This window comes from Schistocerca cancellata, chromosome 4, assembly GCF_023864275.1.
Source record: "Schistocerca cancellata isolate TAMUIC-IGC-003103 chromosome 4, iqSchCanc2.1, whole genome shotgun sequence".
NCBI lineage: Eukaryota > Metazoa > Arthropoda > Insecta > Orthoptera > Acrididae > Schistocerca > Schistocerca cancellata.
This window is the reverse complement of record NC_064629.1, coordinates 527,439,322-527,458,011: the sequence shown is the minus strand read 5'-3', so window position 1 is coordinate 527,458,011 and position 18,690 is coordinate 527,439,322.

Below are 18,690 nucleotides of genomic sequence, written 5' to 3'. Positions count from 1 at the left end.
CGCAGGTTCGAATCCTGCCTCGGGCATGGATGTGCGTGATGTCCTTAGTTTAGTTAGGTTTAATTAGTTCTAAATTCCAGGCGACTGATGACCTCAGAAGTTAAGTCGCATAGTACACAGAGCCACTTGAACCATTTTTTGAATTCTCCATAATCTCCCTCCATTTGATTACAACGCACAGAATGTTCATACAACCACGTGAAACTGTAGGAAAAATCCTTCTTTGGCATGTCTGTTGCTCAAATAGCGCGTCACATTGAATGAGTGTTGGTCATGTCGTCAAAGTGTTGCAGGTCATGTCAATTACTGCACTTTATCGTTTTGTGGTAGGTTCGTACTGATAACACCAAATCTTCTCAGAAGTCCACCTCGATAACTGCACAATCACCGTGGCGGATTGCTAATCGAAGGGACCTGGCTTTGATTTCAGGCCAGATCGGAGATTTTCTCCGCTCGGAGACTGAGTATTGTGTCTTTGCGTTCGTATCGTCATAATTGACACACCATTATTGAGATGGTATTATAGGCACGTCTGAAAGCCAATAAATTTAAGAAAGTCTTCTCACCCGTGATGATTGTTTCCAGAAAAGAATTGTCTGCGTTTAGCATTTCACTCCAATTGTGGCAGGCGCCCACGTGTTATTTTTGGTCCGTAGTCAATGTGTGCGAGACAAACTTTGCACGAACTTATCTCTTCTTCAAAATTTACTGGACACTGTATTGAACTTTTGATTTAGAAATGTTGTTCCATTTCGATTTGTGACAACAACGTTGACAAACGGCAGTCGCATATCCACGACTTAACACTGCCTTCTCACAATTGACAGGATGAACGCACATCTGATATTTACGGTTCAAGCTAACACTGTAGCTACTGCGCTGACATCGCTTATACGCTAGAAGCAAAAGCAGTCTCTGAAATTTTTGGGCGGGGGATATAGGAAGGGTGGCAGAAAACTCCATCCCTGAAAACACATCTGTCTAGGTTTCTGATAGACTAAAATCTTTCTGGTCAGTTGGAGAACGTGAGGCTGTGTTCGAAGAGAATAGAGTAGCACTTAGAACGTATAAGGGACAAGCTACAGAGTGAAATTTTCTGAATCAGAATAGAATGCAGGCCAAGATGGAGTGATTGTCTTTTTAAGAAAAAGAAAAAGAGAGAGAGAAGATGAATAACAAGAGAGAAACCTGGAGAAACCTTTGTAACATCTCGAGATAACCTGCAAAAATTGGTTTGGGAAAGTTTTAAAGGAATAAGGTGCTTCAGCACGGAAATTTCAAACGTATACCGCCCAGTCCGGACTACATCCAGTGCACAATACTAAAACACCTTCAGGAGAAGGAGGAATCCGTTAATGTGCGTCATAAATAATTTATGAACTAATAAAGCCTACAGCCCAGAGTTAATGACGGCTAGTGTTATACCAAAGCAAAATCCTAGGAAGCAAACAGAATGCTCTTCGGTGTACACGCTTATCGCACTACTTCTGTATACGACACTGTAAAGTCTGATCAAATAAACTAGAATGCTCGGTTGAGAATCATAAACATTTCCTATCTGCGTAAACTTGGATCAGAAATGGGAAGCGGAAAAAAATGGTTCAAATGGCTATTACAGTGTTGCAGACTTCATTATTCAACAAGTCACAAAGATACGTAAACCTTATAACTCATTTGTGTGACTTTGTTACTAATTTGTTGAAGTGTTGTAGAATCTTAGTTCTCCTATCCTGTTACCTGATCCTAGGGTATTGCTGTGTAATAGTGACGGGAAGAAATCATTTTAGCAGCGTACTCACAAGAAGCCGTTTCACGAACTCACAAACTCTGCCGATCGTAACACCAGTAGCAACTCGGCCTCCACAGCAGTAGCGACGAGGCCTTTACAAAACCGGCGACGAGGGTTTACAAAACTAAGCACTCAGTTTGACCGAAATTTAAAAATATTTCCCATACTGTAAGACTTTTAATGAAAGACACAATATGGTCGTTCACAGTACGAAGGTTAGTGTTTGGTCCCCGAAGTAGTAAATTTAAAGTGTTGATTTTTAAGAAAATGTCTGCCAAATAAGCCAGTCTGAAACCAGACATTGCCTAGGGGAAGTTGTCGCTGGTGAGGAAAAGATAAACTTCATACAGTATGAGAACAGTTCTGCCACCTAACTTCTGTGTGAGTCAAACTTTTTAACACTTGCCATTTCCTCAAGCAGTACTACAACAATTCGATAATTAATAGAACGATACTTGATAAAATTAACTATTTTCACTTCACTGTGAGGTACAGAGTTTTTCACATGGTCGTAACAATACGTTCATTTAGGAATTACAAACAACGGAGGAGATTTAAGGAAACATCTTGTTCCTGAAGTTACACTCGTCAGTTAATTTTATATAAGACCAGATGTGAAATACTCTGGCCGTATATACTGTGCTACGTAAGAAACTGGATCCAAACGGGCCACAGAGATTTCGTTTCGCGTCCACAACAGTGTAGTGCCTTGCGTGACTTGTCGAGCAGCCGAGTCACACGGGCGCCCGGGCGGCCTCGGGCCCTGGACGGAAAGCGCGCGGCCAGCGGGCCTCGGTGCCTTCCCATCGACTGACCAGGCAGCGCGAGTCGAGTCTCGCCCGGCAGTCGTGGCTACGGTGCCCGGCAGGCCGCTCGGGCTTGGTACACGCCTCTGACCAGCACATGTGTACTTGTAAAAGCGTAAATTTATACAATGTATGCATTTGCTTGGCTGTAGTACTGATCACCTGTTCTATAGTAGTAGAGACCTAAAAAAATTATGATCTAACTGTAAATATGAAGCATAATATTATGTTACTGAACCGTATTTTATTACACATTACTACAAAAAAGAAATAAGACATTTCACTTGGGGAAGTAATATGAATCGAGGAATAATGCGTGTACCTGGATATGAATGACATTCCAGCCAATAAACTATGGACAGGAAATACCATGTGCTAGTGACGAAGAGAGAATCTTTTCTTAACTGCAATCAAGAATATTTATTTATTTATTTATTTATTGTTCCATGGGACCAAATTAAGGAGAAGTATCCATGGTCATGGAACGAGTCAATACATGGAATTACAACACGATAGTAGAAACAGATAAAATGAAATATAAAAAACATATTCAGGCGATAAGTCTTAAGTTTAAATAAAGAAAATCAACAATGTAACACTGGAATTTGCTTAATTTTTTAGCTCTTCCAGGAGCTCCTCGACAGAATAGAAGGAGTGAGCCATGAGGAAACTCTTCAGTTTAGACTTAGAAGTGTTTGGGCTACTGCTAAGATTTTTGAGTTCTTGTGGTAGCTTATTGAAAATGGATGCAGCAGAATACTGCACTCTTTTCTGCACAAGAGTCAAGGAAGTGCGTTCCATATGCAGATTTGATTTCTGCCTAGTATTAACTGAGTGAAAGCTGGTAACTCTTGGGAATAGGCTAATATTGCTAACAACAAAAGACATTAAAGAAAATATATACTGTGAGGGCAATGTCAGAATTCCCAGACTATTGAATAGTGGTCGACAAGAGGTTCTCGAACGTACACCACATATAGCTCGAACATCCCGTTTTTGAGCCAAAAATACCCTTTTTGAATCAGAAGAATTGCCCCAAAAAATAATACACGTGTATGAAAATATGCGAAGTAGACTTGTTTTCGTGTTGAACTGTCACTTATTTCAGATACTGTTCTAATGGTAAATAAAGCAGCATTTAGTTTCTGAACAAGATCCTGGACGTGGGCTTTCCACAACAGCTTACTATCTATCCGAACGCCTAGGAACTTGAACTGTTCCGTCTCGCTTATAATATGCCCATTCTGTCTGATCAAAATATCGGTTCTTGTTGAATTGTGTGTTAGAAACTGTAAAAACTGAGTCTTACTGTGATTTAGCATCAAATTATTTTCCACAAGCCACGAACTTATTTCATTAACTACATTATTTATGTTGTGGTTTGGCAAGACAGGCAATCCACTATGAGGAAGCCGAAAGGCACGCGTTTAAGCTCACGCAGGCTGGCGTGAGGTCTGGAACAGGACACGGAAATGAGACTAGTAAAAAACGTACGTAGCTTCTGGAATACTTAACATTAATCCATAATTGGTGAACATCGCTCTTGACGATACATGTTTTACAGCATCAATAGTAACTGGTTATGGCGCCTTGCTAGGTCGTAGCAAATGACGTAGCTGAAGGCTATGCTAACTATCGTCTCGGCAAATGAGAGCGTAATTTGTCAGTGAACCATCGCTAGCAAAGTCGGCTGTACAACTGGGGCGAGTGCTAGGAAGTGTCTCTAGACCTGCCGTGTGGCGCCGCTCGGTCTGCAATCACTGATAGTGGCGACACGCGGGTCCGACGTATACTAACGGACCACGGCCGATTTAAAGGCTACCACCTAGCAAGTGTGGTGTCGGGCGGTGACACCACAATTTGATACTGTTTCAATATTACACACAAGATCCTTCACTATCAAGCTGGTGTCATCAGCAAACAGAAATATTTTTGAATCACCTGTAATACTAAAAGGCATATAATTTATATAAATAAGAAACAGCAGTGGCCCCAGCACCGACCCTTGGGGAACGCCCCACTTAACAGTGCCCCATTGGGACTGAACATCGCTACCACTCTCAGTATTGCGGAGAATTACCTTCTGCTTTCTGGCTTAAAGTAAGAGGCGAACCAATTGTAAGCTACTCCCCTTACTCCATAATGGTCCAACGTCTGCAGTAATATTTTGTGGTCAACACAGTCAAAAACCTTCGTTAAATCAAAGAAAACACCTAGCGTTCGCAACCTTTTGTTTAATCCGTCCAAAACCTCACAGACAAAAGAGAATATAGCATTTTCAGTGTTAAACCATTTCTAAAACCGAACTGTACATTTGACAGCAAATTATGTGAATTTAAATGCTCCAGTAACCTTGTATATACAACCTTCTCGATAACTTTAGCAAACGCCGATGGCATAGAAATAGGTCTAAAATTGTCAACATTATCCCTGACTCCCTTTTTATAAAGTGGCTTCACTACCGAGTACTGTAATCGGTCAGGAAGCCTACCACTCTTAAAGGAAAAGTTACAGATATGGCTAAGTACTGGGCTAACGTACACAGAACAATAATTCAGTATTCTGCTAGATACCCCGTCATATCTATGAGAGTGTTGGTCTTTAGTGATTTAATTATTAACTCAGTCTCCCTCTTGTCAGTATCATGGAGGAGCATTTCAGGTAACAGTCTCGGAACACTTTTTTCTAAGAGCGCTATGTGATTCCTTGTTGGAACTAGGTTTCTATTTAATTCACCTGCTATATTCAGAAAGTGATTATTAAATACTGTACATATACACGACTTATCAGTAACACGGACATTCCCACTAAGCACTGATTCTATATCCTCGACCTGTCTCTGCAGACCAGCCACTTCCTTTACGACTGACCATATGTTTTTAATTTTATCCTGAGACTTAGCTATTCTATCTGCGTGCCACATACTTTTTGCCTTCCTAATAACATTTTTAAGCACCTTACAATACTGTTTGTAATGGGTTGCTGCATTTAGATTTTGCCTGTTTCTAACGTTTTGATATAATTACCACTTTGTTCTACAAGATATTCTTATCCCTCTAGTCAGCCACCCAGGCTTCCTGTTTGTGCTAGTACCCTGTTTTGAACGTTCTAACGGAAAGCAACTTTCAAAGAGCACGAGAAAAGTCTTGAGAAAAGCATTATATTTATCATCTACTGTATCAGCGCTATAAACATCTTGCCACTCTTGTTCCTTGATAAGGTTTACAAAGGTCTCTACAGCAACTGGATCAGCTTTCCTAAAATGTTGATAACTATATTTAACATGTGTTGCAGCACAAAAATCTTTTAGAGTTAAAATTTGTACATCATGATCTGAAAGGCCATTCACCTTTTTGCTAACATAATGCCCGTCTAGTAATGAGGAATGAACAAAAATGTTGTCTATGGTTGTTCTACTGTCCCCTTGCACTCTCGTTGGAAAGAGTACGGTTTGCATAAGATTATATGAACTAAGGAGGTCTACCACCATCCTTTTCCTTGCACAATCACTTATACAATTAATGTTGAAATCACCACATGTAACTAACTTTTTGTATTTCCTATAAAGTGAACCAAGAACCTCCTCTAGCTTTAACAAAAATGTTGTGAAGTCGGAGTCTGGGGATCTATAAATAACAACAGTTTGAAGTTTAGCTCCATTAAATTTAACCACACCTGCACAACATTCAAACACCTTTTCAGTGCAGTACTTTGAAACATCAATTGACTCAAATGGGATGCCGTTTTTCACATACATGGCTACTCCCCCACACTGCAAAGAGCTCCTAGAAAAGCTGCCAGCCAACCTGTATCCTGGTAAAGGAAGCCTCTGAATTATCTCCTTATTTAAGAAGTGTTCAGATATACCAATAATTTCAGAGTCATCATCTATAAGCAGTTCACTAACTTTATCTCTAATACCTTGTATATTTTGATGAAATATACTAATTCCCTCATTACTCGGATACCTAAGCTTTGTCAAAAGTGGTTCCTTTGTTAGAGAGACTTCCCTTAAGCAGGAATACCTATCAGCTGACTTCAATCTAAAAAAGGTGCAGCTCTAACACCCACTACTGCAGGAATTTTCCCATGAGTGATCCCACAACCCCTACCTACGCTGTCCGATTATGGCGACATTCAAAATGGTTCAAATGGCTCTGAGCACTATGGGACTTAACTGCTGTGGTTATCAGTCCCCTAGAACTTAGAACTACTTAAACGTAACTAACCTAAGGACATCACACACATCCATGCCCGAGGCAGGATTCGAACCTGTGTCCGTAGCGGACGCGCGGTTCCAGACTGTAGCGTCTAGAAGCCCTCGGCCACTCCGGCCGGCATGGACACATTCATTCAATGACAAAGTGATTAATTGAAGTTCAGGCAACAAAGAGTACGTCTTCTCCATTTAATAAGTTAAGCCTAGGTTAAGTAATTGCTGACTTTGTATAATTCTACACTGAGTAGGGGACGTTAAGTTAGGTGCAGGATTTTGCTCTGAATTTATCTGTTGTTCAGATTTAGTTTTTCTGCTAGGTATTGACCTCGCTGAGCTTGGAACAAGTGAGTACGGGTGGAAATACACAGGTAAACGAGCAAAGCACCTTGTCTCTGTTTAGACACGCTAGCTGTTTGTGCAATAGATCGCAGTTAAGGTACAAGAGGCAGTCCTGAAACAGAGATGCTTAAAGGAATTTTACATGTGTTGGTTACATGTGTTTGTTGATAGCATAATTTCATTGATCATCAGACAAACTGATGAGTCCATGGACCCTACATATCAGCAGGGGACTGTTCAAGATGCTGGAGGCTCTATAATGGTGTGGGGCGTGTGCAGTTGGAGTGATATGGGATCCCTGATACATGAAGATACGACTCTGACAGGTGATACGTAGGCATCCTGCCTGATCACCTGCATCCATTAAACCCTTCCGCTGGCCGCCAGACCCCCCAGACGTGAACATTATTGAGCATATCTGGGATGCCATGCAACGTGCTGTTCAGAAGAGATCTCCAGCCCCTCGTACTCTTACGGATTTATGGTCAGCCCTACAGGATTCATGGTATCAATTCCATCCAGCGCTACGTCAGACATTAGTCGAGTCCATGCCACGTCGTATTGCGGCACTTCTGCATGCTCGCGGGGGGCCTACACGATATTAGGCAGGTGTATCAGTTTCTCTGGCTCTTCAGTGTAGATTAACAGTGCAATACGATGTAAAAAAACTGTGAACATAACCAAATCATGTAATGTACGAAATAACTATGTAAACAAAACTGTATCCAAAGAGAAACCTATAACCATAGCCCTCTGTCAACCATAAATAATCTGTGTTCCTAATGAAATAAAAAATAAAAAAATTAAATTAACTTGGCCATACCATAGAATGAAAAATAAGGAAATAACCAGTAGCTCAGCGAGAAAAATTAGAATGGTGGCAGCCTCATATATTTCATAAATACTGTCTCCCCCATTATGTGCGTTTTAATATGTCATAGCAGAATGTTAGTAATTCACGATACATTTTAGCTTCACCACAGATAACGTAACTTTATGTAGGCGCTTGACGCGCTCAATTTGAATCGCTGCCGTCTTTTAATACGACTGGATGGTTGCTATGAATTGTTATAAAATTTACTGCGGTCATATTAAATTCCCACTTATGATCTTGCTCTGGACAGGGTGTATTTATTCAGAAATAAAATGTGACTTGGTGTTAAGCGATATATTCTCACATTGCTTATTCATTACGTAGCTTCACTCGTTGAAATACACTCACCAGATAAAAGTTATATTAAATCCTAGAGAAAGGCAAGATTTACAATTGATTTATAGCGTGTTATGTGTTCGTGTTATTATCCGGAAACGTACTTACTAGAGACAATACATGCTCAGTTTAATTACGGTAACAGAAAGAGCTTGCACCGTCATGGTTTATTTCTGAGATTACTTTTCGCAATAACGTCAAAGTAAATTATTTTACATTTCAGCCAAGAGCCGCCAGGTAAGATCTCTGATATTTTTGCTTGTTGAATACATATGCACATTATACTGTCCTTTTTGAAGTTATGTCAGGTACATCATCAGTGACCTACAGATAATTTGCACTAATCTAAAAAATGGTTATGTGCATGTCGCACGACCTGTGTTATCTGCGTAGCCGCTTCCTGTGCGTAGCACTCGCCCGACCTATTTTTGCGTGTCTTACAATTCTCCACTCGATAGCGGTGGTCGAGAAATCCATTTACGAGGTCGCCTGATCCTTTAGTACAAGCATTCCACTCGTCGCGAAACTGGTGGACAGCAATGGATTCAGTTCTAAGGGGGCTGCGGATAGGCTCAGAAACTAGACGGCAGGCGCCATTCTTGCGAACATGAGCCATTAAATTCCAGTCGGTTCTACCCGGCGCATTCAATAGCTCCCGATAGAGCTTCTTACATGTGTCTAACGAGATCTCCCGGAATGCATACCGAATGCTCAATGGCCCTCCTCACCGACGTGCCTGCTTATTTTACCGAGGTCTCTCTTACATACATAACATCTTAACTGCCAATGGCCACTATACCTACTGACTGAGAATGTCCGACTTTGGGGGGGGGGGGGGGGGGGGAGGGGGGAATTGAGCCACTGGTCCATCAGGCAAAGCACCATGTACCAGCTTAGATATCTTACCAACGGGCAGCACGTCACACCTGATGTTAAGGAGTAAGGAAAAGTAGTGAGGTTAATTCTCACTTTCACTCTCTGGTCAGAGAGACTAGATGCCGCCACTGTCCACGATTCACTGTGCTGTGAAGGCAAACCATTCAGATTTTGCCCAACGGAAAGCACAGTGCCATCATGGTTTCCGGAACATTTCAGCGATACGAGAGGTGTCACAGCTTTTGCCACTTATGCCCCAATGCCGCTGTGGTTTGAGGCAGCAGCCGGAAGCCTGTCTTTCGCGGCCAATGTAGTTCCTAGACGTACCGCCTTCCCCCTAGCTCTTACGGGAAGAAAAACACATATATAGTCACGTATTTTTCTTTTAAGAAAAAGATTTTCTGGTATTACGCATTTTTTCAGCGAGATGGAACTGAAACTTTGTTAACGGTTCTTACAAGTTGCTATTCGTCTTATAAAATATTCAAAATACTCCACACCCCCAAGGTCTAGCGCCACTCCCTCCTACAAACTATTGTATGGGCGCGCTTGCATACATCTGCTCTACTAAAATTACTATACTCACAGAATAAATTCCAAGAGTAATGAAAAGCAGCTTTGATGTATTTTAGACGGCGCCGAAGGCAATGCTAATAAACACTGCCCCGAAAATGAAAAGCGCAAGCTGCTAAACGAGCACTAACTCTCTGAACATAAAAGCGCAGTACACAGACAGACAGCCAAATGGGAGTACCGACTGCCTACTCAACCACGTATAACCTGGCCTAGTGTGGCTCTGCTGACGTTGTATTTCTACACCACCAAAAATATGAAACACACACACACACACACACACACACACACACACACACACACACACACGCACGTACACGCACATAAACAAGCACACGCACGCACGCATACGCACCCACAATATAAAAAAGGAAGACGTAACAGTAGCAAATACTGCTTCAGGGACGATTAACCAGTGAAGTTATTATAAGATGATGACTCACACTATCCTTCACTAAGCCTTATTGTGGCACTGAAGCGAGAGAGGTAATTAGCCATAACAATCTTTGACTTACTGCCTAGTGATGTAAACTATATAAGAGATAGAACACATACTTAAACTATGTCTGCCTGACAACTCCCGCCCGGGTTCCCGGGTTCGATTCCCGGCGGGGTCAGGGAATTTCTCTGCCTCGTGATGACTGGGTGTTGTGTTATGTCCTTAGGTTAGTTAGGTTTAAGCAGTTCTAAGTTCTAGGGGACTGATGACCACAGATGTTAAGTCCCATAGTGCTCAGAGCCATTTGAACCATTTGAACAACTCCCTCTACTTCATGGGTTAAATTATTACCTAATAAAATAAAACGAAAATAGAAACAACTCACTTCGCCTCCGAATAACTACCGCAACCCACATCCTTTTGAATCTGTTTACTGTATTCATCTCTTAGTCTCCTTCTACGACTTACTAAACTGGTGTTCCCTTGATGCTTCAGAATGTGTCCTTGCAATTGATGCGCTCTTTTTATTGTGTCACAAAATTCTTTTCTCCCTGATTCTACTCAGTACCTCCTCATTAGCTACGTGTTCTACCCATCTAATCTACATCATTCTTCTGTAGCATTACATTTCAAAAGCATCTACTCTGTCTTGTCTAAACTGTTTGTCGTGCATGTTTCATTTCCATGTCTATACCCCAGACCAATATCTTCAGAAAAGACTTCCAAGAAACGCTTTTCTTTCCATTACCACTCTGCATATTATATTCTCTCTACTTCTGCCATCATCAGTTATTTTACCGCCCAAACTGCAAAATTCATCTACTAAGTTAAGTATCTCGTTTCGTAACCTAATTCCTTCAGCACAACCTGATTTAATTCGACTACATTCCATTATCCTTGTTTTGCTTTTGTTAATTTTCGTCTTATAACCTCCTTTTAAGATACTGTCCATTACATTAACAGTTCTTGCAAGTCCTTTGTTTTGGCTGCAAGAATTACAACATCGTTGGCAAATCTTAAAACTTGTATTTCTTCTCCCTGAACTTTAATTCCTTCTGCAAATTTCTCCTTGCTCCCCTTCACACACTGCTCAGTGTACTGATTGAATAACATCTGCGATAGGTTACAACACTGTCACACTCCCTTCTCAACGACCGCTTGTTTTTCACATTTTTCTGCTCTTTTAAATGCCATCTGCTTCATGCACAAGTTGTAAACACCTTTTCGCCCCGTGTGTTTTACCCCTGCTATCTTCAGAAATTTAACGCGTGTATTCCAGCCAACACCGTCAAAGGCTTTCTCTAAGTCAAGAAATGCTGTAAACGTAAGTTCTTCTTTCTTTAACCTTTCTCCTAAGAGAAGTCGCAGTGTCAGTGTTGCCTCACATGTTTCTACATTTCTCCGGAATCCATGAATTCGTGAACATATTTTGCAACAACGACTTAATAAGCTGATAGTTCGGTAGTGTTCACATCCTGCAGCAAGAATCCGAACTATTACATTCGTGTTGAGGTCTGAGGGTATTTCCCCTGTCTCATGTATCTTGCACGCCAGGTGTGACAGTTTAGACATGGCTGGCCCTCCCAAATGTATAACCGATTCTGAGGGAATGTCATCTACTACAGCGGCCCTTTTTCGACGTAGGTTTTTCAGTTCTCTGTCAAATTCTTCCTGCAGTATTACATCTATCATTTCATCTTCATCTACGCTCTCTTTCCTTTCTATCATATTGCCTTAATGTCCGTTTATTTTGTACAGTTTCCCGTAGTTATATATATTTCTGTAGACTTACATTTGTTCTCTAGCCACTAGTGCTTAGTCATTTTTCACTTCCTGTCAACCTCATTTTGTAGACATTTGTATTCCTTTTCGCCTGCTTAACTTGCTGCATTTTTATGTTTTCTCCTCTCATCAGTTAAAATCAATATCGTCTCTGATATCCAAGGGTTGCTACTAGACCTTGTTTTTTTTTTACCTATTTGACCCTCTGCTTCCTTAACTATTTCATTTCTCAAAGCTACCCATCCGTCTTCTACTGTATTCCTTCCCGTTGTTGTAGTTAGTCGTTGCCTAATGCCCTCCCTGAAACGCTCAGCAACATCTGGTTCTTTCAACTTATCAAGGTGCCATCTACTTAATTTCCTACGTTTTGCAGTTTCTCCAGTTTTAAACTGCGGTTTATAACCAATAAATTGTGGTAAGAGTCCATTTCTGCCCCTAAAAACGTCTTAAGTTTGACATCTGTTTCCGAAATCTCTCTCTTACCGTTATATAATCAGTGCGAAACCTTCCGGCGTCTCAAGGTCTCTTCCACGTATACAACCATCTTTTGTGATTCTTAAACAAAGTGTTATCGATGATTAAATTATGCTCTGTCCAAAACTCTATCAGGCGGCTTCTTCTTTCATTCTTTACCTGCTGTCCATATTCACCCAGTGTTTTTCCTTCTCTTTCTTTTTCTTCTATCGAATTCCACTCGCCTGTCACAATTACGTTTTCGTCTCCATTAACTATATGAACGATTCTCATTATCTCGTCATACATTTCTTTAATCTCTTCATCTGTGGAGCTAGTTGGCATATAAACTTCTACTACTGTGGTGGGAGTTGGCACTGTGTCTATCTTGGCTACGATAATGCGTTCACTGTGCTGTTCATAATAACTTAGCCGCATTCCTATCCTATTATTCATTATTACCCCAATTTCTCATTACCTCTATTTGTTTTTGTATTTGTAGCCCCGTACTCATCTGACCAGAAGTCCTGTTCCTCCTGCCACCGAAATTCACTAATTTCCACTGCATCTAACTTGAACCTATACATTTTCCTTTTTAATTTTCTAGCCTTCCTAACATCCCACGCTACGACCCACAGAGTGTTAGTTCTGCTTCCCCTGATTAAAACATCCTACTGAGTAGTCCACGCCCGGAGATCCGAATGGGGGACTACTTTACCTCCGTAATATTTTACCCTAGAAGATGTCATCGTTTGATCATACAGTTGAGCTGCATACCTTGGGAAAAATTATAGCTGTAGTTTCCCCTTGCTTTCAGCCGTTCGCCGTGCAAACACAGCAAGGTCATGTTAGCTGATGTTACAAGGCCATACCAGTCAGTCATCCAGAATGTTGTCCCTGCAACTACCTCTTCAGGAACCGCACATTGGTCTGGCCTCTCAACAGATACCTCTCCGTTGTGGCTGCACCTACGGTAGGGCTATCTGTTTCCCTGAAGCACGCAAGCCACCCCACCATGGAAAGGTCCATGGTGGGTAACATGAAATAAAAATAGCTAAACATGGCAACTAGCCAGAATGAACCAAAGAAATTAATAACACTGCACAAAGTACATTTGGCTCAATTAAAAATAAAAATAAAATACTTTGTCATAAAATATGTAAAGAAAGTTTAATAGAAAGGGACAAAAAACGAAAAGTGTGGAAATACTAAAGAACAGTTGAACATTATGATCAATTTAAACAGCAAAAAAAGAAAAAACAGTAAGGATAATTAGAAAAACTGAAAGATTTTGAAAATTGCGAACTTGCAGAAACTGAAGAAAACCTTTAAAAATATAATACCCATGATTTTTATCAGACATTTAAGGGCAAACTGAAGCAATATCAAATGCCAAATGTCTGTTTCACCAATAAAAATGGCAGACTTGGCCTAAGCAATACTGAAAATTGTGAAATATTTGCAAAGTATTTTGAACAGCTTCTCAGCTTTCCAGAACCAATCCATAACCTGAAATTCTCCAACACTCAAGAAAATCTAGAACCAGATTTACCTTCCACTGTCATAGAAATTGAAGAAGTAATTAAAACCTTAACAAACAATAAAGCTAATGGTGAAGACTCTATTAAAGTGAAACTTTTAATTTTTTTCTTCCAAAACTAAAATATGAGCTAAAATTAATCTCTGAGGAAATCTAGAAAGCAGAAAAAATCCCAGGACAGCGAAAGTAGCCTTGATACGTCCAATGTATAAAAAAAAACAATAAACAAGACGTTAACAACTACAGAAGAATTCCTTTTCTACGAGTTGAACGTAAATATTTTCCAAGGTTTTACTAAACAGAGCAGAAACAGCACTGGGCAGTCATTTAGGTAATATCAAAGTGGTCATAGTAAGGGTAGCTCATGTTCTGAACAAATATTTAATCTGAAGTCAACCATTCACCAAATGTTTGTTGATTTGGAAAAAGGTCTTTGAGTCCGTTGAAAAACTATAGATAAAATTACCAGAGCATTTGTTGTAAAGTCTAAATTAGGAAATCTAATACGTGAAAACTTACTGATGTAGTAAGTAAAGTTAAGTTTATGGGAGAAATATCTCGGTCCTTCGAAATAAACATAAATGTACCGCAAGCCGATGGCCTATAACCAGTTCTTTTTAATTCTGTTCTACAAAGATGAATGAGAATTTGGAACAAAAAACTGAATGAGTATAAGATTAAGGCAATAAGGTTGGAAGAGGAAACAAAACATTTTAATAAACTGTCTTGCATTTGTTGCCGACTTATTTTGAAACGTCCCCTTTGAACATTTATACAGGACTGTGCTTAAACTGACACACAATAATTTTTTAGCGCAACGCAATCTGACTTTCAATAATCCTTACAAAAGAATGGCCCTGACTAACATTAACCTATACGTTTCACAAATCACTTACCTCACAAAAATCTTCGTTACTCGAACTACTGCAATACGGCGAGCGCCACTACTGCCAGCTAAATAAAAGATTCAAACTACGGAAGGCACTAACTACTGATAGGCACAATTAGCAAATGAAAGATTTTAATAGAGAATAAACAATGTATTTACCTTAATAATCTTAATATATATAGCAGTTCATGCCATCCAGGATTACAAATTTCAAAACTCTGCCATCTCTCTCCCCACATCCACCACTGCTGGCGGCTCACCTCCAACTGCGCAACGCTACGCGCTGTTAACATCCAACTGCCGCTGCCCAACACTACAATGGCAGACAACAATGCAAACTAGCCACAGACTGCACACATCACAGCCAGTGATTTTAATACAGAGCGCTACGTAAAATTGCCAATAAGAAAACATAAACAGCCTACTTACATAGCCCCCATGCTCCCCACAAAAAATTTTACAAATTGTTTTGGGCAGTGGCCATTAATGATTTGATAAAATTTTTCATAATTACAATAAGAAAGATATCAAATGCACACACTTATTGATACAATGTTGGTCAAAAGCTAAAATTTTCTCACAGTCCATAAAGACAGTCCTGATCATTCATCACAGTAAAACTGCCGTTTCTTTTCTCAAACTCTGAGCAGTAAAAGACAATTCACACGGAAGTAGTGGATTTCCATGCAGTCTTGAAGAAGTAGTGTTGTCCTTCCAACGGAAAGACAGTGCTGACTCTTGACATGCTGACAGGCTCAAAAATGGCTCTGAGCACTATGGGACTCAACATCTTAGGTCATAAGTCCCCTAGAACTTAGAACTACTTAAACCTAACTAACCTAAGGACTTCACACACACCCATGCCCGAGGCAGGATTCGAACCTGCGACCGTAGCAGTCCCGCGGTTCCGGACTGCAGCGCCAGAACCGCTAGACCACCGCGGCCGGCATGCTGACAGGTAATGGGCCACAACAGAGCAAACCCACAGCAGAGTCATTCGACGTTTTGAAGAAGATTGGTAGGTAGGTCATCACAGAGCAGACCCACTGTAGTCCTGGTAGAGATTACGGTATTGGTGGGCCGCCAGAGGCGCAGACCCACTGCAGTCCTTGTAGAAATAATGGTATTGGTGGGCCATCAAAGATGCAGACCCACTGTAGTCCTAGTAGAAATAATGGTATTGGTGGGCCATCAAAGGTGTAGACCCACTGTAGTCCTTGTAGAAATAATGGTATTGGTGGGCCATCAAAGATGCAGACCCACTGTAGTCCTTGTAGAAATAATGGTATTGGTGGGCCATCAAAGGTGTAGACCCACTGTAGTCCTTGTAGAAATAATGGTATTGGTGGGTCATCAAAGATGCAGACCCACTGCAGTCCTTGTAGAAATAATGGTATTGGTGGGTCATCAAAGATGCAGACCCACTGTAGTCCTTGTAGAGATGGCCAGCAGCCATCTGTTGTGACTGTGCAGGTGCACAATCACCATTGAAGAGTCTTGCGGATAATATAGCAAGTCCATAACCAACACTTGTGCACTCACAAAGTTTTTGGAATTGTCCTTAGAACCAGCAATGCTGTTATCCAGTCCCTTGCTGAATTATTAACACATGTGCAAACACTAACAGTCCCTACTTCTCACATATTGTCCATATACTATGACCAACAGAAATGTGTGCAGTGAAATGAAACTTACTAGTTAATAATACACTCCTGGAAATGGAAAAAAGAACACATTGACACCGGTGTGTCAGACCCACCATACTTGCTCCGGACACTGCGAGAGGGCTGTACAAGCAATGATCACACGCACGGCACAGCGGACACACCAGGAACCGCGGTGTTGGCCGTCGAATGGCGCTAGCTGCGCAGCATTTGTGCACCGCCGCCGTCAGTGTCAGCCAATTTGCCGTGGCATACGGAGCTCCATCGCAGTCTTTAACACTGGTAGCATGCCGCGACAGCGTGGACGTGAACCGTATGTGCAGTTGACGGACTTTGAGCGAGGGCGTTTAGTGGGCATGCGGGAGGCCGGGTGGATGTACCGCCGAATTGCTCAACACGTGGGGCGTGAGGTCTCCACAGTACATCGATGTTGTCGCCAGTGGTCGGCGGAAGGTGCACGTGCCCGTCGACCTGGGACCGGACCGCAGCGACGCACGGATGCACGCCAAGACCGTAGGATCCTACGCAGTGCCGTAGGGGACCGCACCGCCACTTCCCAGCAAATTAGGGACACTGTTGCTCCTGGAGTATCGGCGAGGACCATTCGCAACCGTCTCCATGAAGCTGGGCTACGGTCCCGCACACCGTTAGGCCGTCTTCCGCTCACGCCCCAACATCGTGCAGCCCGCCTCCAGTGGTGTCGCGACAGGCGTGAATGGAGGGACGAATGGAGACGTGTCGTCTTCAGCGATGAGAGTCGCTTCTGCCTTGGTGCCAATGATGGTCGTATGCGTGTTTGGCGCCGTGCAGGTGAGCGCCACAATCAGGACTGCATACGACCGAGGCACACAGGGCCAACACCCGGCATCATGGTGTGGGGAGCGATCTCCTACACTGGCCGTACACCACTGGTGATCGTCGAGGGGACACTGAATAGTGCACGGTACATCCAAACCGTCATCGAACCCATCGTTCTACCATTCCTAGACCGGCAAGGGAACTTGCTGTTCCAACAGGACAATGCACGTCCGCATGTATCCCGTGCCACCCAACGTGCTCTAGAAGGTGTAAGTCAACTACCCTGGCCAGCAAGATCTCCGGATCTGTCCCCCATTGAGCATGTTTGGGACTGGATGAAGCGTCGTCTCACGCGGTCTGCACGTCCAGCACGAACGCTGGTCCAACTGAGGCGCCAGGTGGAAATGGCATGGCAAGCCGTTCCACAGGACTACATCCAGCATCTCTACGATCGTCTCCATGGGAGAATAGCAGCCTGCATTGCTGCGAAAGGTGGATATACACTGTACTAGTGCCGACATTGTGCATGCTCTGTTGCCTGTGTCTATGTGCCTGTGGTTCTGTCAGTGTGATCATGTGATGTATCTGACCCCAGGAATGTGTCAATAAAGTTTCCCCTTCCTGGGACAATGAATTCACGGTGTTCTTATTTCAATTTCCAGGAGTGTATGATGAACTGGTGTCAATTACAATTTTATAACATAAGAATACAATTACAAAGGTACAAAATACATCATTAAAGAACATAACAATACAGATAACATTTGTAGTACAGGCTTTACAAAAGAATCGAAATAACATATACATCAGTGTTACAGGAATTATTACATGAGTACATACATAAAAGATCAGAATAACTTTCGAAACATCAACTTTACACATGAGCATTAAAACAAAACAGAATAAATAATGTCTAAGCATATTTACAAGGTACATCCAGCTGCCGCTGCCCAACACTACAATGGCAGACAACAATGCAAACTAGCCACAGACTGCACACATCACAGCCAGTGATTTTCATACAGAGCGCTACGTAAAACTGCCAATAAGAAAACATAAACAGCCTACTTACAATTTATACTTTCTGAAAATGTGACATCTGCTGCAACATAAATTAATCTTTTCGGAGAAATAGCCAATAGAGCCAGGTTAAGAATTTCTGAAGGAAAAACTAAATTTTTTACAAACATTAAAAATGATCCGAAATTTATGAAGCAGATACTGGCCAAATTGAAAAACTTAAATCTTTAAATACCTTTGAGAGTTAATTCAAGTAGATGGTTTGTAAAAAGCTGCTACAGAGGAAAGGATAC